The following is a 17,364-nucleotide window of genomic DNA, read 5'->3' as shown; positions in this document are numbered from 1 at the left end:
GCAAAGGCAGCGGTGGCCGGTACGGCCCATATACAGCAGATGGCAGTAGCCAATGCGTTAATGAAAAGCTTACAGCACCTGGTGTTAGATTGTGAAGATTCCGGGGGGGTGCTTAAGAGTGGGTACCCGGGTTCGGATGGAGAGCCGGGTCGTGGGTTTAGCTGGCTTCGGGCCTGGCACCCCGGTGGGAGACCAGGGCTCCCTGGGTCCGAGTGGAGAGCAGGGCAAAAGGTACCCGGGTTCGGATGGAGAGCCGGGTCGTGGGTTTAGCTGGCTTCGGGCCTGGCACCCCGGTGGGGGCCCAAGGCTTCCTGGGTCCGAGTGGAGGGCCGGGCAAAACGACTTTCTGCTGTCCACACTTTGAAGATTTTACACTCGTGCCCCGGAAGTCACGTTAGAGGCTGGCCCAGGCCACCCCCTCCCCCTCCGGGGTGACAAGGCTCCCCGGGGCCGCGTGGAGAGCCAGGCAAAACGCCACATTGGGTGTTTTTCAGGTAGGGTAGGGCTCCTTTCCAGCACTATCCGCATGTTTTCAACACTTAATCAGGGGAGAGCGCGAACGCAGTCCCCCACTACCAGAAATTGTGCAGTCGAGATTCCCACATTTGGGGAATTCGCCCGGGTCAGCAAAGCACGGGGTGCAATGGCTGAGCCTCGCCGAGGATGAACCACCTTCATGATCATGGTGTCTACCCTGCCAGGTAAGTATGAGTTGTACATGCTGGCCATAGAGGAAAGCACTCAATCCACACACCAGTGCCCTGCCGGTCAGTCAACGACTAGTCCCCTCCACGTGGGCGTAACAATGGCCTCTTTGCGGTACCCAACAACCAAGTCTTAAAATTCCCCTTTAAGCACACACACAAGACACAGTGGCAGTATGTGAGCTGGCAGATATTAAGACTTTGACACATTTTGAGAACCTTCGATACTATTAGTTAAAGCGCTCACACCTATTTGCACTCAAGACAACCGAGCGCACCACCGTGCTCCATGTCATTTTCTTCAACAGCTGAGCTGGCCTTGTCCAATGGGCAAGGCCTTCCAAAAATATCCATAACTCATCAACGTCCCTCTCCACGGAAGTCTTTAGTAAAAGGCGAAAGGCTTATTCGTCATGAAGAGAGACCCGAGTAATTCTACCCGCTTGCCACAGCGGCCGGCAAAGCCTCTAGCCGCGCCGGTCAAGCGCTTAACGGCGCGCGTGCACGCACACACTTGGCGTGGGCAGCTCCGCAAAACAGCACATGCGTTATTTCACAGTCCGAGGTGGCCCTGTGCCCCCGCGGCTGGGTTTAAGGCGTCTTGGGTGGGTGGTTAAGAGCGGGTGTCCGGGTTGAAAGCGGGGCCTGTCGGATTGAGGGTGGGGTTTAATGATGTAGGCGTGGCCTATGCGCTTTGGGGGGCAAAAAGTTTTAGTGGTGCACAAAGATCTAGTGTTTAGCATGGCCATTCATGAATGACCATTGCTCATTCAGTATGCCGACATGAAAATGCTTACAGCACCTGGTATTCCCAGGCGGTCTCCCATCCAAGTACTAACCAGGCCCGACCCTGCTTAGCTTCCGAGATCGGACGAGATCGGGCGTGTTCAGGGTGGTATGGCCGTAAGCAAAGGCAGCGGTGGCCGGTACGGCCCATATACAGCAGATGGCAGTAGCCAATGCGTTAATGAAAAGCTTACAGCACCTGGTGTTAGATTGTGAAGATTCCGGGGGGGTGCTTAAGAGTGGGTACCCGGGTTCGGATGGAGAGCCGGGTCGTGGGTTTAGCTGGCTTCGGGCCTGGCACCCCGGTGGGAGACCAGGGCTCCCTGGGTCCGAGTGGAGAGCAGGGCAAAAGGTACCCGGGTTCGGATGGAGAGCCGGGTCGTGGGTTTAGCTGGCTTCGGGCCTGGCACCCCGGTGGGGGCCCAAGGCTTCCTGGGTCCGAGTGGAGGGCCGGGCAAAACGACTTTCTGCTGTCCACACTTTGAAGATTTTACACTCGTGCCCCGGAAGTCACGTTAGAGGCTGGCCCAGGCCACCCCCTCCCCCTCCTGGGTGACAAGGCTCCCCGGGGCCGCGTGGAGAGCCAGGCAAAACGCCACATTGGGTGTTTTTCAGGTAGGGTAGGGCTCCTTTCCAGCACTATCCGCATGTTTTCAACACTTAATCAGGGGAGAGCGCGAACGCAGTCCCCCACTACCAGAAATTGTGCAGTCGAGATTCCCACATTTGGGGAATTCGCCCGGGTCAGCAAAGCACGGGGTGCAATGGCTGAGCCTCGCCGAGGATGAACCACCTTCATGATCATGGTGTCTACCCTGCCAGGTAAGTATGAGTTGTACATGCTGGCCATAGAGGAAAGCACTCAATCCACACACCAGTGCCCTGCCGGTCAGTCAACGACTAGTCCCCTCCACGTGGGCGTAACAATGGCCTCTTTGCGGTACCCAACAACCAAGTCTTAAAATTCCCCTTTAAGCACACACACAAGACACAGTGGCAGTATGTGAGCTGGCAGATATTAAGACTTTGACACATTTTGAGAACCTTCGATACTATTAGTTAAAGCGCTCACACCTATTTGCACTCAAGACAACCGAGCGCACCACCGTGCTCCATGTCATTTTCTTCAACAGCTGAGCTGGCCTTGGCCAATGGGCAAGGCCTTCCAAAAATATCCATAACTCATCAACGTCCCTCTCCACGGAAGTCTTTAGTAAAAGGCGAAAGGCTTATTCGTCATGAAGAGAGACCCGAGTAATTCTACCCGCTTGCCACAGCGGCCGGCAAAGCCTCTAGCCGCGCCGGTCAAGCGCTTAACGGCGCGCGTGCACGCACACACTTGGCGTGGGCAGCTCCGCAAAACAGCACATGCGTTATTTCACAGTCCGAGGTGGCCCTGTGCCCCCGCGGCTGGGTTTAAGGCGTCTTGGGTGGGTGGTTAAGAGCGGGTGTCCGGGTTGAAAGCGGGGCCTGTCGGATTGAGGGTGGGGTTTAATGATGTAGGCGTGGCCTATGCGCTTTGGGGGGCAAAACGTTTTAGTGGTGCACAAAGATCTAGTGTTTAGCATGGCCATTCATGAATGACCATTGCTCATTCAGTATGCCGACATGAAAATGCTTACAGCACCTGGTATTCCCAGGCGGTCTCCCATCCAAGTACTAACCAGGCCCGACCCTGCTTAGCTTCCGAGATCGGACGAGATCGGGCGTGTTCAGGGTGGTATGGCCGTAAGCAAAGGCAGCGGTGGCCGGTACGGCCCATATACAGCAGATGGCAGTAGCCAATGCGTTAATGAAAAGCTTACAGCACCTGGTGTTAGATTGTGAAGATTCCGGGGGGGTGCTTAAGAGTGGGTACCCGGGTTCGGATGGAGAGCCGGGTCGTGGGTTTAGCTGGCTTCGGGCCTGGCACCCCGGTGGGAGACCAGGGCTCCCTGGGTCCGAGTGGAGAGCAGGGCAAAAGGTACCCGGGTTCGGATGGAGAGCCGGGTCGTGGGTTTAGCTGGCTTCGGGCCTGGCACCCCGGTGGGGGCCCAAGGCTTCCTGGGTCCGAGTGGAGGGCCGGGCAAAACGACTTTCTGCTGTCCACACTTTGAAGATTTTACACTCGTGCCCCGGAAGTCACGTTAGAGGCTGGCCCAGGCCACCCCCTCCCCCTCCTGGGTGACAAGGCTCCCCGGGGCCGCGTGGAGAGCCAGGCAAAACGCCACATTGGGTGTTTTTCAGGTAGGGTAGGGCTCCTTTCCAGCACTATCCGCATGTTTTCAACACTTAATCAGGGGAGAGCGCGAACGCAGTCCCCCACTACCAGAAATTGTGCAGTCGAGATTCCCACATTTGGGGAATTCGCCCGGGTCAGCAAAGCACGGGGTGCAATGGCTGAGCCTCGCCGAGGATGAACCACCTTCATGATCATGGTGTCTACCCTGCCAGGTAAGTATGAGTTGTACATGCTGGCCATAGAGGAAAGCACTCAATCCACACACCAGTGCCCTGCCGGTCAGTCAACGACTAGTCCCCTCCACGTGGGCGTAACAATGGCCTCTTTGCGGTACCCAACAACCAAGTCTTAAAATTCCCCTTTAAGCACACACACAAGACACAGTGGCAGTATGTGAGCTGGCAGATATTAAGACTTTGACACATTTTGAGAACCTTCGATACTATTAGTTAAAGCGCTCACACCTATTTGCACTCAAGACAACCGAGCGCACCACCGTGCTCCATGTCATTTTCTTCAACAGCTGAGCTGGCCTTGGCCAATGGGCAAGGCCTTCCAAAAATATCCATAACTCATCAACGTCCCTCTCCACGGAAGTCTTTAGTAAAAGGCGAAAGGCTTATTCGTCATGAAGAGAGACCCGAGTAATTCTACCCGCTTGCCACAGCGGCCGGCAAAGCCTCTAGCCGCGCCGGTCAAGCGCTTAACGGCGCGCGTGCACGCACACACTTGGCGTGGGCAGCTCCGCAAAACAGCACATGCGTTATTTCACAGTCCGAGGTGGCCCTGTGCCCCCGCGGCTGGGTTTAAGGCGTCTTGGGTGGGTGGTTAAGAGCGGGTGTCCGGGTTGAAAGCGGGGCCTGTCGGATTGAGGGTGGGGTTTAATGATGTAGGCGTGGCCTATGCGCTTTGGGGGGCAAAACGTTTTAGTGGTGCACAAAGATCTAGTGTTTAGCATGGCCATTCATGAATGACCATTGCTCATTCAGTATGCCGACATGAAAATGCTTACAGCACCTGGTATTCCCAGGCGGTCTCCCATCCAAGTACTAACCAGGCCCGACCCTGCTTAGCTTCCGAGATCGGACGAGATCGGGCGTGTTCAGGGTGGTATGGCCGTAAGCAAAGGCAGCGGTGGCCGGTACGGCCCATATACAGCAGATGGCAGTAGCCAATGCGTTAATGAAAAGCTTACAGCACCTGGTGTTAGATTGTGAAGATTCCGGGGGGGTGCTTAAGAGTGGGTACCCGGGTTCGGATGGAGAGCCGGGTCGTGGGTTTAGCTGGCTTCGGGCCTGGCACCCCGGTGGGAGACCAGGGCTCCCTGGGTCCGAGTGGAGAGCAGGGCAAAAGGTACCCGGGTTCGGATGGAGAGCCGGGTCGTGGGTTTAGCTGGCTTCGGGCCTGGCACCCCGGTGGGGGCCCAAGGCTTCCTGGGTCCGAGTGGAGGGCCGGGCAAAACGACTTTCTGCTGTCCACACTTTGAAGATTTTACACTCGTGCCCCGGAAGTCACGTTAGAGGCTGGCCCAGGCCACCCCCTCCCCCTCCGGGGTGACAAGGCTCCCCGGGGCCGCGTGGAGAGCCAGGCAAAACGCCACATTGGGTGTTTTTCAGGTAGGGTAGGGCTCCTTTCCAGCACTATCCGCATGTTTTCAACACTTAATCAGGGGAGAGCGCGAACGCAGTCCCCCACTACCAGAAATTGTGCAGTCGAGATTCCCACATTTGGGGAATTCGCCCGGGTCAGCAAAGCACGGGGTGCAATGGCTGAGCCTCGCCGAGGATGAACCACCTTCATGATCATGGTGTCTACCCTGCCAGGTAAGTATGAGTTGTACATGCTGGCCATAGAGGAAAGCACTCAATCCACACACCAGTGCCCTGCCGGTCAGTCAACGACTAGTCCCCTCCACGTGGGCGTAACAATGGCCTCTTTGCGGTACCCAACAACCAAGTCTTAAAATTCCCCTTTAAGCACACACACAAGACACAGTGGCAGTATGTGAGCTGGCAGATATTAAGACTTTGACACATTTTGAGAACCTTCGATACTATTAGTTAAAGCGCTCACACCTATTTGCACTCAAGACAACCGAGCGCACCACCGTGCTCCATGTCATTTTCTTCAACAGCTGAGCTGGCCTTGTCCAATGGGCAAGGCCTTCCAAAAATATCCATAACTCATCAACGTCCCTCTCCACGGAAGTCTTTAGTAAAAGGCGAAAGGCTTATTCGTCATGAAGAGAGACCCGAGTAATTCTACCCGCTTGCCACAGCGGCCGGCAAAGCCTCTAGCCGCGCCGGTCAAGCGCTTAACGGCGCGCGTGCACGCACACACTTGGCGTGGGCAGCTCCGCAAAACAGCACATGCGTTATTTCACAGTCCGAGGTGGCCCTGTGCCCCCGCGGCTGGGTTTAAGGCGTCTTGGGTGGGTGGTTAAGAGCGGGTGTCCGGGTTGAAAGCGGGGCCTGTCGGATTGAGGGTGGGGTTTAATGATGTAGGCGTGGCCTATGCGCTTTGGGGGGCAAAAAGTTTTAGTGGTGCACAAAGATCTAGTGTTTAGCATGGCCATTCATGAATGACCATTGCTCATTCAGTATGCCGACATGAAAATGCTTACAGCACCTGGTATTCCCAGGCGGTCTCCCATCCAAGTACTAACCAGGCCCGACCCTGCTTAGCTTCCGAGATCGGACGAGATCGGGCGTGTTCAGGGTGGTATGGCCGTAAGCAAAGGCAGCGGTGGCCGGTACGGCCCATATACAGCAGATGGCAGTAGCCAATGCGTTAATGAAAAGCTTACAGCACCTGGTGTTAGATTGTGAAGATTCCGGGGGGGTGCTTAAGAGTGGGTACCCGGGTTCGGATGCAGAGCCGGGTCGTGGGTTTAGCTGGCTTCGGGCCTGGCACCCCGGTGGGAGACCAGGGCTCCCTGGGTCCGAGTGGAGAGCAGGGCAAAAGGTACCCGGGTTCGGATGGAGAGCCGGGTCGTGGGTTTAGCTGGCTTCGGGCCTGGCACCCCGGTGGGGGCCCAAGGCTTCCTGGGTCCGAGTGGAGGGCCGGGCAAAACGACTTTCTGCTGTCCACACTTTGAAGATTTTACACTCGTGCCCCGGAAGTCACGTTAGAGGCTGGCCCAGGCCACCCCCTCCCCCTCCTGGGTGACAAGGCTCCCCGGGGCCGCGTGGAGAGCCAGGCAAAACGCCACATTGGGTGTTTTTCAGGTAGGGTAGGGCTCCTTTCCAGCACTATCCGCATGTTTTCAACACTTAATCAGGGGAGAGCGCGAACGCAGTCCCCCACTACCAGAAATTGTGCAGTCGAGATTCCCACATTTGGGGAATTCGCCCGGGTCAGCAAAGCACGGGGTGCAATGGCTGAGCCTCGCCGAGGATGAACCACCTTCATGATCATGGTGTCTACCCTGCCAGGTAAGTATGAGTTGTACATGCTGGCCATAGAGGAAAGCACTCAATCCACACACCAGTGCCCTGCCGGTCAGTCAACGACTAGTCCCCTCCACGTGGGCGTAACAATGGCCTCTTTGCGGTACCCAACAACCAAGTCTTAAAATTCCCCTTTAAGCACACACACAAGACACAGTGGCAGTATGTGAGCTGGCAGATATTAAGACTTTGACACATTTTGAGAACCTTCGATACTATTAGTTAAAGCGCTCACACCTATTTGCACTCAAGACAACCGAGCGCACCACCGTGCTCCATGTCATTTTCTTCAACAGCTGAGCTGGCCTTGGCCAATGGGCAAGGCCTTCCAAAAATATCCATAACTCATCAACGTCCCTCTCCACGGAAGTCTTTAGTAAAAGGCGAAAGGCTTATTCGTCATGAAGAGAGACCCGAGTAATTCTACCCGCTTGCCACAGCGGCCGGCAAAGCCTCTAGCCGCGCCGGTCAAGCGCTTAACGGCGCGCGTGCACGCACACACTTGGCGTGGGCAGCTCCGCAAAACAGCACATGCGTTATTTCACAGTCCGAGGTGGCCCTGTGCCCCCGCGGCTGGGTTTAAGGCGTCTTGGGTGGGTGGTTAAGAGCGGGTGTCCGGGTTGAAAGCGGGGCCTGTCGGATTGAGGGTGGGGTTTAATGATGTAGGCGTGGCCTATGCGCTTTGGGGGGCAAAACGTTTTAGTGGTGCACAAAGATCTAGTGTTTAGCATGGCCATTCATGAATGACCATTGCTCATTCAGTATGCCGACATGAAAATGCTTACAGCACCTGGTATTCCCAGGCGGTCTCCCATCCAAGTACTAACCAGGCCCGACCCTGCTTAGCTTCCGAGATCGGACGAGATCGGGCGTGTTCAGGGTGGTATGGCCGTAAGCAAAGGCAGCGGTGGCCGGTACGGCCCATATACAGCAGATGGCAGTATCCAATGCGTTAATGAAAAGCTTACAGCACCTGGTGTTAGATTGTGAAGATTCCGGGGGGGTGCTTAAGAGTGGGTACCCGGGTTCGGATGGAGAGCCGGGTCGTGGGTTTAGCTGGCTTCGGGCCTGGCACCCCGGTGGGAGACCAGGGCTCCCTGGGTCCGAGTGGAGAGCAGGGCAAAAGGTACCCGGGTTCGGATGGAGAGCCGGGTCGTGGGTTTAGCTGGCTTCGGGCCTGGCACCCCGGTGGGGGCCCAAGGCTTCCTGGGTCCGAGTGGAGGGCCGGGCAAAACGACTTTCTGCTGTCCACACTTTGAAGATTTTACACTCGTGCCCCGGAAGTCACGTTAGAGGCTGGCCCAGGCCACCCCCTCCCCCTCCGGGGTGACAAGGCTCCCCGGGGCCGCGTGGAGAGCCAGGCAAAACGCCACATTGGGTGTTTTTCAGGTAGGGTAGGGCTCCTTTCCAGCACTATCCGCATGTTTTCAACACTTAATCAGGGGAGAGCGCGAACGCAGTCCCCCACTACCAGAAATTGTGCAGTCGAGATTCCCACATTTGGGGAATTCGCCCGGGTCAGCAAAGCACGGGGTGCAATGGCTGAGCCTCGCCGAGGATGAACCACCTTCATGATCATGGTGTCTACCCTGCCAGGTAAGTATGAGTTGTACATGCTGGCCATAGAGGAAAGCACTCAATCCACACACCAGTGCCCTGCCGGTCAGTCAACGACTAGTCCCCTCCACGTGGGCGTAACAATGGCCTCTTTGCGGTACCCAACAACCAAGTCTTAAAATTCCCCTTTAAGCACACACACAAGACACAGTGGCAGTATGTGAGCTGGCAGATATTAAGACTTTGACACATTTTGAGAACCTTCGATACTATTAGTTAAAGCGCTCACACCTATTTGCACTCAAGACAACCGAGCGAACCACCGTGCTCCATGTCATTTTCTTCAACAGCTGAGCTGGCCTTGTCCAATGGGCAAGGCCTTCCAAAAATATCCATAACTCATCAACGTCCCTCTCCACGGAAGTCTTTAGTAAAAGGCGAAAGGCTTATTCGTCATGAAGAGAGACCCGAGTAATTCTACCCGCTTGCCACAGCGGCCGGCAAAGCCTCTAGCCGCGCCGGTCAAGCGCTTAACGGCGCGCGTGCACGCACACACTTGGCGTGGGCAGCTCCGCAAAACAGCACATGCGTTATTTCACAGTCCGAGGTGGCCCTGTGCCCCCGCGGCTGGGTTTAAGGCGTCTTGGGTGGGTGGTTAAGAGCGGGTGTCCGGGTTGAAAGCGGGGCCTGTCGGATTGAGGGTGGGGTTTAATGATGTAGGCGTGGCCTATGCGCTTTGGGGGGCAAAAAGTTTTAGTGGTGCACAAAGATCTAGTGTTTAGCATGGCCATTCATGAATGACCATTGCTCATTCAGTATGCCGACATGAAAATGCTTACAGCACCTGGTATTCCCAGGCGGTCTCCCATCCAAGTACTAACCAGGACCGACCCTGCTTAGCTTCCGAGATCGGACGAGATCGGGCGTGTTCAGGGTGGTATGGCCGTAAGCAAAGGCAGCGGTGGCCGGTACGGCCCATATACAGCAGATGGCAGTAGCCAATGCGTTAATGAAAAGCTTACAGCACCTGGTGTTAGATTGTGAAGATTCCGGGGGGGTGCTTAAGAGTGGGTACCCGGGTTCGGATGGAGAGCCGGGTCGTGGGTTTAGCTGGCTTCGGGCCTGGCACCCCGGTGGGAGACCAGGGCTCCCTGGGTCCGAGTGGAGAGCAGGGCAAAAGGTACCCGGGTTCGGATGGAGAGCCGGGTCGTGGGTTTAGCTGGCTTCGGGCCTGGCACCCCGGTGGGGGCCCAAGGCTTCCTGGGTCCGAGTGGAGGGCCGGGCAAAACGACTTTCTGCTGTCCACACTTTGAAGATTTTACACTCGTGCCCCGGAAGTCACGTTAGAGGCTGGCCCAGGCCACCCCCTCCCCCTCCGGGGTGACAAGGCTCCCCGGGGCCGCGTGGAGAGCCAGGCAAAACGCCACATTGGGTGTTTTTCAGGTAGGGTAGGGGTCCTTTCCAGCACTATCCGCATGTTTTCAACACTTAATCAGGGGAGAGCGCGAACGCAGTCCCCCACTACCAGAAATTGTGCAGTCGAGATTCCCACATTTGGGGAATTCGCCCGGGTCAGCAAAGCACGGGGTGCAATGGCTGAGCCTCGCCGAGGATGAACCACCTTCATGATCATGGTGTCTACCCTGCCAGGTAAGTATGAGTTGTACATGCTGGCCATAGAGGAAAGCACTCAATCCACACACCAGTGCCCTGCCGGTCAGTCAACGACTAGTCCCCTCCACGTGGGCGTAACAATGGCCTCTTTGCGGTACCCAACAACCAAGTCTTAAAATTCCCCTTTAAGCACACACACAAGACACAGTGGCAGTATGTGAGCTGGCAGATATTAAGACTTTGACACATTTTGAGAACCTTCGATACTATTAGTTAAAGCGCTCACACCTATTTGCACTCAAGACAACCGAGCGCACCACCGTGCTCCATGTCATTTTCTTCAACAGCTGAGCTGGCCTTGGCCAATGGGCAAGGCCTTCCAAAAATATCCATAACTCATCAACGTCCCTCTCCACGGAAGTCTTTAGTAAAAGGCGAAAGGCTTATTCGTCATGAAGAGAGACCCGAGTAATTCTACCCGCTTGCCACAGCGGCCGGCAAAGCCTCTAGCCGCGCCGGTCAAGCGCTTAACGGCGCGCGTGCACGCACACACTTGGCGTGGGCAGCTCCGCAAAACAGCACATGCGTTATTTCACAGTCCGAGGTGGCCCTGTGCCCCCGCGGCTGGGTTTAAGGCGTCTTGGGTGGGTGGTTAAGAGCGGGTGTCCGGGTTGAAAGCGGGGCCTGTCGGATTGAGGGTGGGGTTTAATGATGTAGGCGTGGCCTATGCGCTTTGGGGGGCAAAACGTTTTAGTGGTGCACAAAGATCTAGTGTTTAGCATGGCCATTCATGAATGACCATTGCTCATTCAGTATGCCGACATGAAAATGCTTACAGCACCTGGTATTCCCAGGCGGTCTCCCATCCAAGTACTAACCAGGCCCGACCCTGCTTAGCTTCCGAGATCGGACGAGATCGGGCGTGTTCAGGGTGGTATGGCCGTAAGCAAAGGCAGCGGTGGCCGGTACGGCCCATATACAGCAGATGGCAGTAGCCAATGCGTTAATGAAAAGCTTACAGCACCTGGTGTTAGATTGTGAAGATTCCGGGGGGGTGCTTAAGAGTGGGTACCCGGGTTCGGATGGAGAGCCGGGTCGTGGGTTTAGCTGGCTTCGGGCCTGGCACCCCGGTGGGAGACCAGGGCTCCCTGGGTCCGAGTGGAGAGCAGGGCAAAAGGTACCCGGGTTCGGATGGAGAGCCGGGTCGTGGGTTTAGCTGGCTTCGGGCCTGGCACCCCGGTGGGGGCCCAAGGCTTCCTGGGTCCGAGTGGAGGGCCGGGCAAAACGACTTTCTGCTGTCCACACTTTGAAGATTTTACACTCGTGCCCCGGAAGTCACGTTAGAGGCTGGCCCAGGCCACCCCCTCCCCCTCCGGGGTGACAAGGCTCCCCGGGGCCGCGTGGAGAGCCAGGCAAAACGCCACATTGGGTGTTTTTCAGGTAGGGTAGGGCTCCTTTCCAGCACTATCCGCATGTTTTCAACACTTAATCAGGGGAGAGCGCGAACGCAGTCCCCCACTACCAGAAATTGTGCAGTCGAGATTCCCACATTTGGGGAATTCGCCCGGGTCAGCAAAGCACGGGGTGCAATGGCTGAGCCTCGCCGAGGATGAACCACCTTCATGATCATGGTGTCTACCCTGCCAGGTAAGTATGAGTTGTACATGCTGGCCATAGAGGAAAGCACTCAATCCACACACCAGTGCCCTGCCGGTCAGTCAACGACTAGTCCCCTCCACGTGGGCGTAACAATGGCCTCTTTGCGGTACCCAACAACCAAGTCTTAAAATTCCCCTTTAAGCACACACACAAGACACAGTGGCAGTATGTGAGCTGGCAGATATTAAGACTTTGACACATTTTGAGAACCTTCGATACTATTAGTTAAAGCGCTCACACCTATTTGCACTCAAGACAACCGAGCGCACCACCGTGCTCCATGTCATTTTCTTCAACAGCTGAGCTGGCCTTGTCCAATGGGCAAGGCCTTCCAAAAATATCCATAACTCATCAACGTCCCTCTCCACGGAAGTCTTTAGTAAAAGGCGAAAGGCTTATTCGTCATGAAGAGAGACCCGAGTAATTCTACCCGCTTGCCACAGCGGCCGGCAAAGCCTCTAGCCGCGCCGGTCAAGCGCTTAACGGCGCGCGTGCACGCACACACTTGGCGTGGGCAGCTCCGCAAAACAGCACATGCGTTATTTCACAGTCCGAGGTGGCCCTGTGCCCCCGCGGCTGGGTTTAAGGCGTCTTGGGTGGGTGGTTAAGAGCGGGTGTCCGGGTTGAAAGCGGGGCCTGTCGGATTGAGGGTGGGGTTTAATGATGTAGGCGTGGCCTATGCGCTTTGGGGGGCAAAACGTTTTAGTGGTGCACAAAGATCTAGTGTTTAGCATGGCCATTCATGAATGACCATTGCTCATTCAGTATGCCGACATGAAAATGCTTACAGCACCTGGTATTCCCAGGCGGTCTCCCATCCAAGTACTAACCAGGCCCGACCCTGCTTAGCTTCCGAGATCGGACGAGATCGGGCGTGTTCAGGGTGGTATGGCCGTAAGCAAAGGCAGCGGTGGCCGGTACGGCCCATATACAGCAGATGGCAGTAGCCAATGCGTTAATGAAAAGCTTACAGCACCTGGTGTTAGATTGTGAAGATTCCGGGGGGGTGCTTAAGAGTGGGTACCCGGGTTCGGATGGAGAGCCGGGTCGTGGGTTTAGCTGGCTTCGGGCCTGGCACCCCGGTGGGAGACCAGGGCTCCCTGGGTCCGAGTGGAGAGCAGGGCAAAAGGTACCCGGGTTCGGATGGAGAGCCGGGTCGTGGGTTTAGCTGGCTTCGGGCCTGGCACCCCGGTGGGGGCCCAAGGCTTCCTGGGTCCGAGTGGAGGGCCGGGCAAAACGACTTTCTGCTGTCCACACTTTGAAGATTTTACACTCGTGCCCCGGAAGTCACGTTAGAGGCTGGCCCAGGCCACCCCCTCCCCCTCCGGGGTGACAAGGCTCCCCGGGGCCGCGTGGAGAGCCAGGCAAAACGCCACATTGGGTGTTTTTCAGGTAGGGTAGGGCTCCTTTCCAGCACTATCCGCATGTTTTCAACACTTAATCAGGGGAGAGCGCGAACGCAGTCCCCCACTACCAGAAATTGTGCAGTCGAGATTCCCACATTTGGGGAATTCGCCCGGGTCAGCAAAGCACGGGGTGCAATGGCTGAGCCTCGCCGAGGATGAACCACCTTCATGATCATGGTGTCTACCCTGCCAGGTAAGTATGAGTTGTACATGCTGGCCATAGAGGAAAGCACTCAATCCACACACCAGTGCCCTGCCGGTCAGTCAACGACTAGTCCCCTCCACGTGGGCGTAACAATGGCCTCTTTGCGGTACCCAACAACCAAGTCTTAAAATTCCCCTTTAAGCACACACACAAGACACAGTGGCAGTATGTGAGCTGGCAGATATTAAGACTTTGACACATTTTGAGAACCTTCGATACTATTAGTTAAAGCGCTCACACCTATTTGCACTCAAGACAACCGAGCGCACCACCGTGCTCCATGTCATTTTCTTCAACAGCTGAGCTGGCCTTGTCCAATGGGCAAGGCCTTCCAAAAATATCCATAACTCATCAACGTCCCTCTCCACGGAAGTCTTTAGTAAAAGGCGAAAGGCTTATTCGTCATGAAGAGAGACCCGAGTAATTCTACCCGCTTGCCACAGCGGCCGGCAAAGCCTCTAGCCGCGCCGGTCAAGCGCTTAACGGCGCGCGTGCACGCACACACTTGGCGTGGGCAGCTCCGCAAAACAGCACATGCGTTATTTCACAGTCCGAGGTGGCCCTGTGCCCCCGCGGCTGGGTTTAAGGCGTCTTGGGTGGGTGGTTAAGAGCGGGTGTCCGGGTTGAAAGCGGGGCCTGTCGGATTGAGGGTGGGGTTTAATGATGTAGGCGTGGCCTATGCGCTTTGGGGGGCAAAAAGTTTTAGTGGTGCACAAAGATCTAGTGTTTAGCATGGCCATTCATGAATGACCATTGCTCATTCAGTATGCCGACATGAAAATGCTTACAGCACCTGGTATTCCCAGGCGGTCTCCCATCCAAGTACTAACCAGGCCCGACCCTGCTTAGCTTCCGAGATCGGACGAGATCGGGCGTGTTCAGGGTGGTATGGCCGTAAGCAAAGGCAGCGGTGGCCGGTACGGCCCATATACAGCAGATGGCAGTAGCCAATGCGTTAATGAAAAGCTTACAGCACCTGGTGTTAGATTGTGAAGATTCCGGGGGGGTGCTTAAGAGTGGGTACCCGGGTTCGGATGGAGAGCCGGGTCGTGGGTTTAGCTGGCTTCGGGCCTGGCACCCCGGTGGGAGACCAGGGCTCCCTGGGTCCGAGTGGAGAGCAGGGCAAAAGGTACCCGGGTTCGGATGGAGAGCCGGGTCGTGGGTTTAGCTGGCTTCGGGCCTGGCACCCCGGTGGGGGCCCAAGGCTTCCTGGGTCCGAGTGGAGGGCCGGGCAAAACGACTTTCTGCTGTCCACACTTTGAAGATTTTACACTCGTGCCCCGGAAGTCACGTTAGAGGCTGGCCCAGGCCACCCCCTCCCCCTCCGGGGTGACAAGGCTCCCCGGGGCCGCGTGGAGAGCCAGGCAAAACGCCACATTGGGTGTTTTTCAGGTAGGGTAGGGCTCCTTTCCAGCACTATCCGCATGTTTTCAACACTTAATCAGGGGAGAGCGCGAACGCAGTCCCCCACTACCAGAAATTGTGCAGTCGAGATTCCCACATTTGGGGAATTCGCCCGGGTCAGCAAAGCACGGGGTGCAATGGCTGAGCCTCGCCGAGGATGAACCACCTTCATGATCATGGTGTCTACCCTGCCAGGTAAGTATGAGTTGTACATGCTGGCCATAGAGGAAAGCACTCAATCCACACACCAGTGCCCTGCCGGTCAGTCAACGACTAGTCCCCTCCACGTGGGCGTAACAATGGCCTCTTTGCGGTACCCAACAACCAAGTCTTAAAATTCCCCTTTAAGCACACACACAAGACACAGTGGCAGTATGTGAGCTGGCAGATATTAAGACTTTGACACATTTTGAGAACCTTCGATACTATTAGTTAAAGCGCTCACACCTATTTGCACTCAAGACAACCGAGCGCACCACCGTGCTCCATGTCATTTTCTTCAACAGCTGAGCTGGCCTTGTCCAATGGGCAAGGCCTTCCAAAAATATCCATAACTCATCAACGTCCCTCTCCACGGAAGTCTTTAGTAAAAGGCGAAAGGCTTATTCGTCATGAAGAGAGACCCGAGTAATTCTACCCGCTTGCCACAGCGGCCGGCAAAGCCTCTAGCCGCGCCGGTCAAGCGCTTAACGGCGCGCGTGCACGCACACACTTGGCGTGGGCAGCTCCGCAAAACAGCACATGCGTTATTTCACAGTCCGAGGTGGCCCTGTGCCCCCGCGGCTGGGTTTAAGGCGTCTTGGGTGGGTGGTTAAGAGCGGGTGTCCGGGTTGAAAGCGGGGCCTGTCGGATTGAGGGTGGGGTTTAATGATGTAGGCGTGGCCTATGCGCTTTGGGGGGCAAAAAGTTTTAGTGGTGCACAAAGATCTAGTGTTTAGCATGGCCATTCATGAATGACCATTGCTCATTCAGTATGCCGACATGAAAATGCTTACAGCACCTGGTATTCCCAGGCGGTCTCCCATCCAAGTACTAACCAGGCCCGACCCTGCTTAGCTTCCGAGATCGGACGAGATCGGGCGTGTTCAGGGTGGTATGGCCGTAAGCAAAGGCAGCGGTGGCCGGTACGGCCCATATACAGCAGATGGCAGTAGCCAATGCGTTAATGAAAAGCTTACAGCACCTGGTGTTAGATTGTGAAGATTCCGGGGGGGTGCTTAAGAGTGGGTACCCGGGTTCGGATGGAGAGCCGGGTCGTGGGTTTAGCTGGCTTCGGGCCTGGCACCCCGGTGGGAGACCAGGGCTCCCTGGGTCCGAGTGGAGAGCAGGGCAAAAGGTACCCGGGTTCGGATGGAGAGCCGGGTCGTGGGTTTAGCTGGCTTCGGGCCTGGCACCCCGGTGGGGGCCCAAGGCTTCCTGGGTCCGAGTGGAGGGCCGGGCAAAACGACTTTCTGCTGTCCACACTTTGAAGATTTTACACTCGTGCCCCGGAAGTCACGTTAGAGGATGGCCCAGGCCACCCCCTCCCCCTCCTGGGTGACAAGGCTCCCCGGGGCCGCGTGGAGAGCCAGGCAAAACGCCACATTGGGTGTTTTTCAGGTAGGGTAGGGCTCCTTTCCAGCACTATCCGCATGTTTTCAACACTTAATCAGGGGAGAGCGCGAACGCAGTCCCCCACTACCAGAAATTGTGCAGTCGAGATTCCCACATTTGGGGAATTCGCCCGGGTCAGCAAAGCACGGGGTGCAATGGCTGAGCCTCGCCGAGGATGAACCACCTTCATGATCATGGTGTCTACCCTGCCAGGTAAGTATGAGTTGTACATGCTGGCCATAGAGGAAAGCACTCAATCCACACACCAGTGCCCTGCCGGTCAGTCAACGACTAGTCCCCTCCACGTGGGCGTAACAATGGCCTCTTTGCGGTACCCAACAACCAAGTCTTAAAATTCCCCTTTAAGCACACACACAAGACACAGTGGCAGTATGTGAGCTGGCAGATATTAAGACTTTGACACATTTTGAGAACCTTCGATACTATTAGTTAAAGCGCTCACACCTATTTGCACTCAAGACAACCGAGCGCACCACCGTGCTCCATGTCATTTTCTTCAACAGCTGAGCTGGCCTTGTCCAATGGGCAAGGCCTTCCAAAAATATCCATAACTCATCAACGTCCCTCTCCACGGAAGTCTTTAGTAAAAGGCGAAAGGCTTATTCGTCATGAAGAGAGACCCGAGTAATTCTACCCGCTTGCCACAGCGGCCGGCAAAGCCTCTAGCCGCGCCGGTCAAGCGCTTAACGGCGCGCGTGCACGCACACACTTGGCGTGGGCAGCTCCGCAAAACAGCACATGCGTT

Source organism: Electrona antarctica (genome assembly GCF_951216825.1).
Source record: "Electrona antarctica genome assembly, chromosome: 16".
Taxonomy (NCBI): Eukaryota; Metazoa; Chordata; class Actinopteri; order Myctophiformes; family Myctophidae; genus Electrona; species Electrona antarctica.
The sequence above is the reverse complement of the archived record's forward strand: the minus strand, read 5'-3'. Positions refer to the sequence as shown.